Source organism: Ambystoma mexicanum, chromosome 2p, assembly GCF_040938575.1.
Source record: "Ambystoma mexicanum isolate Mex_15411 chromosome 2p, UKY_AmexF1_1, whole genome shotgun sequence".
NCBI classification, from domain to species: domain Eukaryota; kingdom Metazoa; phylum Chordata; class Amphibia; order Caudata; family Ambystomatidae; genus Ambystoma; species Ambystoma mexicanum.
The window spans coordinates 1,126,722,011-1,126,736,348 of record NC_090923.1 but is presented as its reverse complement, the minus strand read 5'-3'; positions in this window follow the sequence as shown (position 1 = coordinate 1,126,736,348).

The window sequence follows — 14,338 nt, the reverse complement described above, 5'->3', positions numbered from 1 at the left end:
CTGGTTGCTGACTTCTGCTTACCTTTTTGACCTCGTTACCTGGTTTCTGATTCTGTTTTGGCACCCGTCTGATCTGTCCTCCCCTGCTCGACCACGGAACTCGTACCGGACTGTCTTGGGATTCCGCTTCTCATGATTGGCTCCCGGCTCCTTCTCTGATCCCTAACTCCGTATCCCTTACCCGCTCCTGGTTACCCGAACGAAGAAGAAAATACCCTGCATTCAGGTGTTTGAGAAAGTAAACACCACGTCTTTTTCTTCCTGGATCCTGTTTTTCTGCACTTGGAAGAACAGTGCGGACTGCTTACACCTGGTGACATTCTAGCTTGGTCTTGTTTTCGGATTTTGGGACGCTCTGTTGTTTGCATCACTTTGTTTTGGATTTTGGGACGCTCTGCTGTTTGCATCATTTTCCTTTGGATTTTGGGACGCTCTGCTGTTTGCATCACTTTCCTTTGGATTTTGGGACGCTCTGCTGTGTGCATCACTTTCCTTTGGATTTTGGGATGCTCTGCTGTTTGCATCACTTTCTTTTGGACTTTGGGCATCAGCAACACTAACCTTGGCACTCTCTGTAAGTCGCCGTCTGACCCTCGCCCACATCCGGTCTTGTGTGTTATCACAAGTAAGTATTCCGCAGGAAAAAGGGAATACACAGGTAAGCTTGTGGGTCTCGGAGGGTGTAGAGGGGTTGGTTTTTGCCATCAACGAACGGTATGTAATATTTGCCTTGTTTGTTTCTTCCCTCTAGCTCCGCTGTGCGTTCCGCCTTTTTGCCTGAGCCCTTGGCCTGACAGGTTTTATTACCCTGCAAGCTGTCCTCTCAGGAAGGAAGTCTGAATTACTTCAGTGGCATCTGGTCCAAGTGGTCTTCCAGACTTACGGTGGAACATACGGAGTATGACACAGTTTGAGACGACAAAAACCCTTCGTGGATTCCTTGATTCTTGTTTGGTTCACTTTACTTTTAAGCCCTGCTACTTTTCAACCCCTAGGGCTAAGGTTGGCTTCATAATTTCACACCTTTCGGGAAATGCTCTAACTTGGGCTACACCCTTAGTCAATTCAGGTGATGCCCTCCTGGATGACTACGACGGTTTCATACAAGCCCTTAAAAACATGTTTGACTGCCCTGAGCAGGTCTATAGTGCCCAGGAACGCCTGCTAGACTTTCATCAAGGATCCCAGGATATGCTTACATATGTAACCCGATTCAAGGAATTGACCAAGGAAGCTGACTGGTCTCCTAAAGCAAGTTTTACACTTTTCAGAAGGGGACTGCATGAGGAGATCAAAGATGAATTGGCCAGAGTGGCTCGCCCAAGCTCATTACAGGCCCTTTTGGACCTTGCCATGCAAATAGATTTTTGTATAAACACCTGGTTAGAGAATGCCCTCTAGCCCCTCCTCGGCGTTCGGGAAACGCCAGCTCCTGATCCTAGATGGAGCAAGGCTTCGGGAGAGAGATGTTTGCTCCACATCTATTCCATCCTTGAACTTTCCTGGACAAAACAGCCTAGTGATTGTACAGGCCCTTCTATCGCCACCCAAGAATAAGACCTACTCCATTTTGGCCTTGGTTGACTGCGGAGCTATGGGAGTATTCATTGATCAAGATTGGGTTACGTGTCACCACATTCCATACGAGACACGAAGTACCATGCAACCGGTGGAAGCGATCGATGGAAGACCCCTCACTTCAGGGTCTATAAGCCTGCAGACTAAAGAGATCCTACTTTCAATAAACCATCACCAAGAGCTGATCCGATTTGACATCATTAAGTCTGCTCATTATCCCATGGTCCTGGGTATGCCCTGGTTACAGAAGCATAATCATTATATCAACTGGGCAGCAGGATCCTTATTTCTTGGATCTGAGTTTTGTATGTCTCACTGTTTATTCCTGGAATCATCCGTGACACCTTCCAAAGAACCATCAATAGATCAGCAAATTCTACTCATGGTTTCCAATATTCTATCAGTTCCAAAGGCCTATCAGAGTTATGCTGATGTGTTCTCAACTGCCATAGTCCAGGCTCTACCCCCTCACAGACCTGAAGACTGCGCCATAGACACAGAACCCTCAGCAGTGATTCCCTTTGGGAGGATGTTCATCCTGTCCGAACCTGAAAAGAGAGCCCTACGAGAATACTTGGATACCAACCTTCAAAATGGCACCATAAGACCATCGAAATCCCCAGCTGGAGCCTCACTGTTTTTTGTTCCCAAGAAGGACACCAAGGAACTTAGACCTTGCCTCGATTATCGTGGATTAAATCAATGCACCTTCAAGGACCACTACCCTTTACCCTTGATCTCGGATATCCTGGAAGCGGTGAGAGGAGCTGTAATCTTCACGAAACTGGATCTCGGGGGTGCCTATCATCTGATCCATATCAGGGAAGGAGACGAATGGAAAACAGCCTTTCGAACACCCTTTGGACACTTTGAATATCTGGTAATGCCCTTTGGACTTGCTAATGCCCCTGCCGTCTTTCAACATTTCATGAATAGGGTGTTCTCCGATATGCTGTTCATCTTCGTCATCGTCTACCTGGACGATATCCTGATCTATTCCAAGGACCTTCTAAGGCATGAAGAACATGTTAAGGCTGTCTTACAACGACTACGTGAACATAGACTCCTAGCCAAACCCGAGAAATGCCTGTTTAATGTGACCTCTGTTCATTACCTAGGATTTGTCCTTAGTCCAGAAGGAATTGGTTTGGATCAGTCAAGGGTAAAAGCCATATTATCCTGGCTGGCTCCCACTTCTGTGAAACAAGTTCAATCCTTCCTGGGGCTAGCCAATTTCTACCGGAAGTTCATACCCACCTTTTCTGAGATTGTTCAGCCGATCATTGCACTCTTGAAGAAAGACACTCCCTTTCTCTGGTCTACACCGCAAGACAAGGCATTCCAAAGTTTAAAGATGGAGTTTACTCAAGCCCCCATCCTAGCACAATCTGACATAAATCGACCATTCATAGTGGAGATGGATGCCTCCAACTACGCCATCGGAGCAGTGCTGAAGCAAGAGTTCGAGGACAAGATGGAACACCCCATTGCTTATATTTCAAGAACTCTGACTCCCAGTGAGACACATTACTCTATCCTGGAAAAGGAACTGTTAGCCATCCGTCAAGCCTTCACCGAATGGCGACACCTACTCCTGGGAGCGAGACATCTAGTCCAGGTCCGCACGGACCATCATAATCTTCAAGTTCTACAATCCTTGGAGTGTAGGAACAGCCCAGTACCTGTTCCAAATCCAACATGTCCCCGGATCACAGAACATAATTGCTGATGCCTTATCCCAACGTCCTGACTACGAAACAATTGAAGACCGGACCTATCCCAAGATGTTTCCCCATACGATTTTTGTAGCCGAAGCAGTCAGTCTCCTCGAAGAAATTTGGATACAAACCCAATGCTCTGAACTCTGGAAGGATATTTCAAGGAAGAATCAATGGAATCTAAGAATCAAGGAAGGATACTTGTTCAAGGATAATGCTCTAGTCATCCCCACACAGAAATTACAACAAAGGATAATCAACCTCTGCCACGATACCCTTCATACTGTACATCCAAGCCTGTTCTATTTGTAGTCAGAACAAACACGATAACAAGAGACCAGCAGGTCTCCTACTACAACCTACTCTACCAACAAGACCATGGGAATTCATCGCTACAGACTTCATTGTGGAATTGCCACCTTCCAGGGGATACACGACTATCATGGTTACCATTGACTTGTTCACTCACATGGCTCACTTTACACCCCTGCATAAACTACCATCCTCATCAGAGCTAGCTGGAATCTTCCTAGAACACATTTTCCGCCTACATGGACTTCCTTCCAAGATCATATCAGACCGAGGACTTCAATACGTCTCACAATTCTGGAAACATCTCTGTCGCATTCTGGGAATCCAACGCGCTCTCTCATCAGGTTATCATCCCCAAACTAATGGAGCTACGGAACGTGTAAACCAGACCCTGGAACAATACCTTCGCTGTTTCGCCACTAAGGTTCAGGACGACTAGTCGCTCCTAATACCCGTGGCTGAGTTTGCGTACAACAATTCCGATCATTCGGCAATCAACACCAGCCCCTTTTATTGCAGTCAAGGATTCCATCCATCAGTGTTACCCTCTGTTCTTCCACATCCCACACCTGTTCCTACCGTTGACTCCTGGATGGAAACACTAATCAATGTACACAAGGAAGCCAAGGAACACTTAGAGAAGGCCAGAATACGAACTAAACAAAATGCTGATTCTAAAAGAAGACCAGGGCCTTCATATGCAGTTGGTGAACAAGTCTGGTTGTCCTTGAAGCTACTACCCCGACACTTATGGCCAAACAAACTGGCCCCCCGGTACTATGGTCCATTTCCCGTCAAGGAAATCATAAATCCTGTCTCATACCGACTCAAGCTACCCGACTCCTGGAAGAAGATTCACCCAGTTTTTCACACTTCTTTAATAAAACCCTACATCCGATCTTCCCGGAAATCTTGCAGACCCCCTCCGGTGGTGGTGAACGACCAAGTGGAATATGAAGTGTCCCAAATATGCGATTCCAGGTATAAACGGGGTCAGCTTCAATACCTGGTTGAATGGAAAGGATATCCTCCAAGTGAAAGAACCTGGGAACCAGCTTCTAACCTGAATACCCCTCGATTGCTCAGAAGATACCATCTCATACACCCTGGCAAACCCGGTGGAACGAGTCTTCGGAGTGGGCATGCTGTCATGATCCGCAGAACACGTCCCTTTTGGAGCTCATGGTCCTTGTCACAACGGGGCTTGCACTCCGTGATACTCCCAACATGGCCGTCTAACGTGCAACATCTTCCTTGTCCTTACGTCAGATGTAGCTATTTACAAATAGGCCGTGCCCCCACGGGCCCACGCGTCTCAATGCTACTGCAAGCAGTGACTAGACGTGTGCTCCGTAGTTCGCTACACTGTTGTCCTTGTTCCTGGACCTCCTAATTCCAATCCCATTACCCTCTTCCTTCCTCCTTGTTTCCCGTACTCGTGTGCTTACCCTCTTGGTTCCTGGATCCCAGAGTGTCTGAATCCTGGAGCTCTGAACACACGCTGGAGCCAGAAGAGGCTCACGCGGTTTATACAAGACCAGGTCCGTGCGTAAGAAGACACCGCCCAAGAAATCCTACAAGGATTGCTCCCAGGTGAGAAAGGGGGAATTCCGTGACAACCTCTTTCAGAATAGCAAAAAGCTCTTTGGTATTGGACTTGGCTTGGGAGATTCGGAGGTTGTAGGAAGTTTGTTTGGCAAGGATGATTTCTTTTTTGTAGATGGAAGCTTGTTTGCTCAGGTTATTCTTGTTGGTCTTAGATGGATCTAGTCTCCATATTTTTTCGCAACCATGTTTCTCTTGTCTAATTATTTTTAGGTATGGAGAAAACCAGGTATTCACATGTTTGCGGGGTTTGCTCTTTCTCATTTTTAAAGGTGCTATGGCGTCAAGTGATGATAACATCACTTTGTTGTACATATCTACCATGGTGAAGGGATCTGTGTGGTCTGAGGTAGAGTTGAGAGTGGGTAATATCAAGGGGATGAGGTTTTCGGGAGTAATGTTTCTTTTGTTTCTGGTGGGGACAGCTGGTGCTATACTGTCAGTATGCAACAGAGGTGAGGCCTCTAGAGAGAACATAATCAGATGATGGTCGGACCAGGACTGGGGCATTGTGAACGTGACATGTAAACCCCTCTGTCATCACCTCTCCTCCCCTGACTCTTGCATGCCCCCTCTCTCATCCCTCCACTATCAGATGTCACCCACACTCTCGTCCCCCACCCTGGTCTGGCACCCTCTCTCTCATGACCCACCCCATGACCTGTCACCCCCTCTCTCATCCCCTCATCTTGATCTGTCACCCCCTCTCTCATCCCAGGCATGTCAGCCCATGTGCCTGGTATATTACCGCCTATGTTGTCTGTCACTCTGACATGTCAACCCCTTTCCTGTACCCCCACCCTGGCATGTCACCCCCTCTCTTGGGTCCCCTCCCTCGCCTGTCACTACTAACCCACCCCCCACCCTGACCTGACACTGTTGGCCTTGGTGGGCCTTATGAAAAGTAGGACGCACACCAGCAGGATAAATCAACGTATCTTTATTCTCACACCAAAACGAAAGTGAGCTTTCTCCTCCCTTCCTCCAGCTCACGTCACAGACCATGTGTCTTAAAGAGACAGGGAGCCTGGCAACAACTCCCCCAGACAAATGTCCTTACATGTGCTTAACATTCTTCAACCAGTCTTGGCAGTTTCCTGATGGTCCTTTGCGGACGCCTCAATGGCTCTTGTGAAGAGTCACCATCAAGGGTGTCTAGCAATATTTCCTGGTGTCGAGCCGTATGCTCTGGGGGAATACATGTTTCGTCCCTGGTGTCATGGTACTCCGGATCTGGTTCAGGAGGTGGAAGCCTCTCCTCTTTTCCTCGGTTAACCAGTTTAAACAGTGAACTGTTTCTGGTTATCTCCTTTTCAGCATTTGCAGCAGTTACCATCGTCCCTTTGATGGCCATAACCTGTAGAGGAATCGGCGCAAACTATGAGTCAGTTTCCATGCTTGTGTTTTGTTGAACCCAGACTTCATCTCCTACGTGGAACTCCTTTGGTCGAGCTTGCCTTCTTTCATCTGTCTCTAGTCATGCCTTTTCCTTCTGTTCAGCGTCCCTCCTTATGACTTCTGGGTCTGCTTTGGGCTGGCTCGCTGGGTTGCTGACAATCCTGGTGCATACCTGGTATTTCATCATTAGTTCGGTGGGGACCTGTTTGTGACATCATGAGGCGTATTGCGATAGTCCCTTAGCATTCGGCAGAGTGCCTGGTGTCGGTCAGTGCCTTCAACGCGAGCCCTTTGCAGCATCTTCTTGATTGAGGTCATTAATCTTTCTGCCATCCCGTTGGCTTGGGGCCATCGTGGTGTGATTTTTCGGTGTCTGAATCCCATGTGTTTTGCAAATATCCCAAACTCATGGCCGCTGAAGGGTGGCCCATTGTCCTATTTCATTGTTTCCAGGATTACCCATTCGCTGACAACCTCATCGAAGATGGCGGCTACCTGGGCAAATGCTGTGGATTTCGCCTTCTTCACGATAGGGAATCTGGAATGCTCGTCGATGAACAGTAGCAGATACTCGCCCGTGTCAAGGGGCCAGTCGAAATCTACAGCGACCCTCTCCCAAGGGTGATCTGGAATCTGTGTCGGTCTGAGCGGGACGGGGGTTCAGCTCTGGCCGTGCATTGGCAAGCTACACAGTTCTTTACCCACCGATTGTTACGCTCACCTGGTATCCACAGGGACGCCACCCAGCCATGTTACTCGCTGGTATGCTTCTCAGCTTTGCCCTGATGTGGTCTGCGGGGAAGCTTCTGCCTTGTGGTAGAATTAGGCATGCTCTCCGTCCTGCCTTCTTTGCAGGGGCACGTTGTCTTTCATGGGCGAGTGCGGTCCAGTTACTTCACTGACGCCGGCACGTTTGATATTGTTCAGGTAGGTCTTATTGCTGTTCTTTAGTTTGGTTGCTATCCTGCATGCCTTTCTTTGTTTAAAATGTCTCTTTTTTCTCCCTTAGCAATGCAGAGCTTCAGCGCGGCGAACTGGCTTGGTTGAGCCCCGCTGGTAAATGATGGCGCATTAAGAGCGCTATGATGCGGTAAGTAAGCGCTATGCGCAACGTTGCAAAGTCTTGCCTTTGCTAACCTGTGTATTCCTTCCGTGTAGGTCGCGGTGTTCTTCAGCATGAGTGGAATGTCCGGAGTGGTGCCAGCCGAGAGGCGACCAGCCAGGTAAGCCTTTTAAGTAGTTCGTAATTTGTAAATGTCTCTACTGCTTTCTTTAATGTTGCCTCTATCTTCCCCTTTCAGGTCGTTCTGTCCGGGAGGCGTGCAGATTCGAGGAAGCTGTTCTCAGTAGCTGCGAGTGTTTAAAGATGAAGACTGCAGGTAAGATGCTGCTGCTAATGATGTTCCTTTTGTCTCCTTGCAGTTTCTGCTTCTCCGAGGTTCGAGGGAATAGCTGGACACGGTGAGCGTCACGTTGCAAGCTGCAAAGTAACACGAATCGTGTTGTCTTGCTCGGGTGTGGTTTAAATAGGGTTTCCTGTTTTAGGGGTTTCTTTTTTTTTTACTTCCGGGGTGTTTTTCCAGTGTTTTCAAAAAATTTCAGAAACTGTGTTTATCAGTGTTTTCCCATTTGCCCCTTTCAAAAAATCACAGACAACTGTTTTTCCAGGTGTAAACACAGAAATTTTATTTTATTGCTTCATTGCATGCAAATGTAGGGTAATCTCTCAATGTGAGATGTTCTAAACAATTTCTAGATTGACCGTAAGAGGGAGCATTTCTCTCCCCACACCAGTGAGTGACACTTAGGACCTAATGACATTCTTACAGGCCATGAACAGTAAGGATGTGAAATTAACTATCGTACTCGGTCTGGCGACATTTCAGATAGTGCAAGAGCTAAGACATAGATAAGGAAGGGAGGGGGAGAGAGGGAAGGAAATGGAAACAGACAGGCGACTACCGATTTAGGCCTGGCAACATTTCTGGTAAAGCTGGAGAAAACAAAAGGTGAGGGAGAGTGGTGGAGAAAGGGAAGGGAGGAACAAAACAAGCGACTATCGTACTAGGCCTGACAACATTTCAGATAGTGCTGGAGGGCGGGGGGAATAAGGGGTCATACCCTCACACACCACCTTGTAAGTCTATGCAATACCTGTATCCAAGATGTAACTAGGTATGCTTTCCTCTGTGACCAGCTATGACTACATGACTATATTATCATGACTACCACCAAGTCCTACCCAAAACCTAGGAACGAGCTAAAATCGTTGACTGTGTCAGTACTTGCTTTTTACAGGACTTTTTTATTTTTTATTTTTATTTGTTTTGTTGAAGAAAAAGACAGGTCATTCAACTTTTCAAATACGCCTACATCTAAATTTATACTATCTATTACATAAAAAGAGAGAAGAGCAAACATAAAAACAACCAATTCTTAAACACACCAATTCATTTAACTTCAAGTCTTATAAATTCTTATAAGTAATGGTATTACACAAATTCATATAATATCAATTCATCTTGTTCACTAAAGCAGAACTTAATTACAACTCATATTTAATAAAGATTGCACTGTACTCTTTCATTAGATTTTCTTTGGGTCCCCAGTGCTCTCCTCTACCCACTCTACAACAGGTAAAACGATGTCTAAAAATTGTATAATTGCAATTTGTATTGAGACTCTGGGATTGGAGAACAACTGTTGCCATATTTGATACTGAGATATATGCCTCTGAAACCGTAGTTTATCCTTAAAACATCTCTGTCTCACTCCTCTCAATGCTTCACATTCTACCAGAAGATGTTGCAGGGTTTCATTTTTATTCACCTTCAAACAATAGCGACAATAATTTTCCCCATCATCAATCAATCTTCTCCTTTTTAGGATGTCTCGAGTGGGCCATAAGTTCAATCTAAATCTCATATACTTCCTCCGTTGTATAGAACACAGGGATTTCCCCAAATAAGGTGCAATTGTTCCATACCTTTTAGGCCCAAACAGATGTATATCAAAATCTTTAAGTGACATGCATTTTTGATTGATATCAATCCAATCATGCTGCAGTATCTTAATTTTTGCACGCTCAGGGTTCTCCATCAATAAAGACACTGGTACATCGGCTAAAAGCATAGCTTCTATTACATGCTCTCTCCATAACCGTGAGAAATTGTTTTTGGACAGAAATAGATTAAACGCCACAGTTTGCAAGATGCACAGTTTATCCACTCCTTCCAGCACTTTCCGCAGAAAGGCACATTGTTTCCATATCACATGCGCATAAAGGGACGAAAGTCCTAACTCGAAACGAATAAGTGCTAGAGGAACACAATTGGGGAGATGCAACACTCTTTTCCAAAATATTGATTCTATATTATCCCAATGTTGATGACTAACTGGCTTCATGGCTTCAACCCCATAAAGTATTATAGGAGTCACTTTCATTTTATAAAAGGTGATGACATGCTTCATTGAAAATTTGCCATATTTCATGCATAATATTTTGGCTTGAGACACCAATGAAACAATTTTCCCTTTGTCTCGCACAAATACCGGAAAAGGGATCTCCTTTGATGAATGATCACGCCCAAATATCTATACTGGCATATCACACTCAATTGCTGTTGCTGTAACTGCCAACCCTGATTATACCTCAGAGACTTCCCACTGGGCTTGCAAACCATTACTTGTGTCTTCTCTAAATTCATACTCAGATTATTTCTCTGTGCATATATGTCAAGTTGAGTTAGCATGTTTTGCAAGCACATGGGAGTTTGCGAAAGGAGCACCAAATCGTCAGCATATAACAAATAGGGAATTTGTTGATTGCCTATTCGAGGCGGGTCACCCACACAATTTCTCAAAGAGATACCAATGTCCAAAATATAGAAATTGAATAAAAAGGAAGCCAAAGCACAATCTTGTTTTAAGCCTCTATACGTGGATATTTCTGATGACAGGGTCCCATCTGTGGACACTCATACTCTCATTGTTGTGTCAGTGTGAAGCATAGCAATTAAGGTTAATAGCGTTTTTGGACACTCACGTTCTTTTAACTTCATCAGTAATAGATAACGATCAACTGAGTCGAATGCGGCTCTAAAATCCACAAAGGCCAGATATAACGGACACTTTTTAGCCAATTGCTGCTCTTGAAGCATTGTGATGGTAAATATGTTGGGAATCGTGCCAAGGCCCTTCACAAAGCCAGATTGAAAACAATCTGTCAACTTCATTCTTGCAGACCAACACTTCAGTTCGTTTAACATCAGCCGACAATAGATCTTACCAGGAGCATCCAACAAGGAAATCGGGCGATAACTGGCAGGCATTTGCCTGTCACCCTTCTTGTAAGTAAGTAATAAGTACAGGACTTTTGCTTCGAGGAACAGATGTGGGGGAAAGGCACACTTAAGACATTTTCATTTTACCAGTAAAACATTTACAAACACAATTAAGCAATTAACTCGCAACAGACTACTAATTAATAATAGTGGCTTGAAGTTACGGTTTGATAGAGAAAGCTCTAAGACATACCAGGATGGTGGGCATTGAGTGGGGAAGGGCAGGTAATGGGTGATAAGGACAATAGGGTTTAGTTTAGCAGTAGACAGTCAATGGGTGGGGAAATAACCAGGGGCACCAGAAGCAGTAACAGTCCTGCCCCGTTCTGCTCCTCTGCCACGGCCTTGGTTTTTTATTTATTTGTACAATGTTTTTCGGGTCAACATTACAGAAATAAATAATTAATCGGGTCCACGGACCCGAAGAACATTGTCCAAATAAATTTAAAAAACAAGGCCGTGGCTGAGGCCTGTAACTGCCGCTGGGCACCAGTGGCAGTAACCGCCCTCCCCACATCCCGCTCCTCTGCTGGTGGGGGAGCTACTCGGGGGCCAAGGGCATGACTTGCCTCTGGCCACGGCACAGTTTATTTATTAATTTGGACAACGTTTGTCGGAACATTGTCCAAATAAATAAATAAACCAGGCTGTGGCGAAGGCCTGTAACTTAGGGTGACCAGATTTCCAAAACGAAAACCGGGACAACCAACAACATAAGAGAAGGACTACCAGATTGCAGCCCACCAATGACCACCCCTCCCCCAACACGTCCCCACAACCACCACCCAATCATATTTCCAGCTCTTCTCCTCTTTATAAACTGTATATGATCTCATTTGTGCAGTTTTGTCTCTGAATCTTGGCATGTTACTTCAAAACAAGCGTTTGCTATAACTCAGTCATATTACATGGCCTGCTGTACAATTATTTCCAAGCCAGTCTCTGTAGCACAGTTAGTAAGTGTTGTGACGTGCACCTGAAACCAATCCTCCAACTTCAACATTGTGAAAAATAATTATAATAATTTAAATTTCCATAGTCACCCAACCACGCAACCCCCCAACCGTAAAATTAAAAAAAACTCCCGGGTCGCTGGATGGAGGGCGATTTCCCCGGGAAAACCAGGATGTCTGGTCACCCTACTGTAACTGCCTCTGGTGCCCCCTTGCAGGGGGCACCAGAGGCAGTAACAGTCCTGCCCCTGTCCTGCTTCTCAGCCACGGCCGTGTTTATTTATTTATTTGGACAACGTTTTTCGGGTCCGTGGACCCGATTAATTTATTTATTTCTGCAGTGATGGTCCCCACCAACATTGCGGAAATAAATAAATTAATCGGGTCCACGGACCCGAAGAACATTGTCCAAATAAATAAAAAAACACGGCCGTGTCGAAGGCCTGTAACGGCCTCTGCTGCCCCCTTGCAGGGGGCAGCAGAGGCAGTAACAGTCCTGCCCCCGTCCTGCTTCTCGGCCACGGCCGTGTTTATTTATTTATTTGGACAACTTTCTTCGGGTCCGTGGACCAGATTAATTTATTTATTTCCGCAATGTTGGTGGGGAAGAAGTGCCCTTATTGTTGTGCTTATGAAGAAATAAGCACAACAATAAGGTACTAGTTGACAGAGAGAACAAAAAAAACTGTTTGCAAAATGCATTCAATTCACCATTCAATCACAAGGTGGCAATGGTGCATAATCATTTAAGGCACTAAATCGAAGTCTTTCATAGAGCGGCCATGATAACTCACTGGCAACGCGTCTGTCTTGAATACAAGACATCACAGCTTCAAATCCACAATAATGGGGTCTAGATATCGGTACCGGACTCCCTAGGTTTAAATAGCCCCAACAAAATACTCCAGGTAAGTCTTGTCCTGTACGGTTAGCTCTAAGCGCACCTTGGCTAGCCTTTCAAGTTAATCCTTGCAAGCACCTTGGTGCCTAAGTACGGCACGACGATAGTCGAGGTTGATGCCACTGCCTCAAGCGAGATCGCAGGAGGCAGTGTGATGGACGTGACATAGATGATGTATTCAGTGTCTGTCGGGTGTCTTGATATATAGTCTGCCGGGTTATTCTCACCTCCAGGCCGATGAATGATCTGAAATCATACTCTTGGAGTCTGATGCCCCATCGCTCAATCCTCGGGGGCATTTTGGTCCTGAGGTTACCAAAGAGCAACAGCAGAGCCTGGCGGTCTGTGATGAGGGTGAACCTCTTCCCTATCACAAAGTTATGGAAGTGCTTGCACGCCCACACGGTCGCCAGGCTCTCCTTTTCGGCCTCTGAGTATGCCGATTCCAGAGGGGCCAGTGTCCTTCTGGCGTATGCCACTATGTGTCTCAGATGGGCATCTGCTCCGCTGGTCGGGGCCAGGATGTCTCCCAGTCCCACTGGGCTTGCTTCTACGACAATTTCCGTGTGCCATTCTGGGTCGAAGTAGGCAAGTCTTCTGGCAACCGCCAGCGCATGTTGATGGTATCAAACGCTGTTTGGCATTCATTGGACCACAAGAACGGGACCTCTTTCTGCAGCAATCGCTGTAGCGGCTCGGTGATGGTGGCGAAGTGGGGGATGTATCTGGCACAGTAGCCGCCATCCCCAGGAACGATGTGACATCAGCCACTTAGCATGGCTCTTGCTGGTTGAAGATGGTGGAAACTTTGTCAGGGTCCGGGGTCATGCTGTCGGCTAAAAAGATCTGGCCGAGAAATCTGAGTTTGGCCTTGCTGAGTTGGCACTTTTCCAGGTTAAGCGTCAGTCCTGCCTCCTAAACGGCGGCGCAGGTAGCCCATAGGGCTGCATCATGTTCTTTACGTGGCTGTCATGATGCCTACCCCCGGGAAACCAGACCAGATCCAGCAACCCCGAAAGCAGGCGTCAAGTTATGTTGAGCAAGCCCAAAAGCCCCTGCTAGGGGCTGTTTGGGTGCGGTCCTGGCGCCTATGGCGCCAGGCTCATATGGAGAATCAGTCCTGGCGCCATAGGCACCAAGCTCATAGAGTAGAACCTGATGCAGACCATGCTGCAAACTTACCGGGTGCAGATCATGCTGCAGAGCTCCAAGCCAAATGAGGCTTGGAAGGGACTATTTTACCTAGGGACTATTTTTTTACTCGGGTGGGGCTGGGGAAGAATACTTACCTGGGACTACTTTGGAGGCTATTTAAACCACGCCCGATGAGCAGCACACGCTTCGCGTTATTCTGCATCCAGCAGCTTAACGCTCACCGTGTCTGCAAGCCTGCATCCAGTCTTCTGCCACGCCCGCCTCGAGTCTGCAGCTCCTAGAAAAAGGTAGAAACAGAAGGAGAAAGGTTAAAATAAGAACAAACCTTCGATCCTTACCTGAATTCCGGATGCACCACACCTTCGAGCTGGAAGA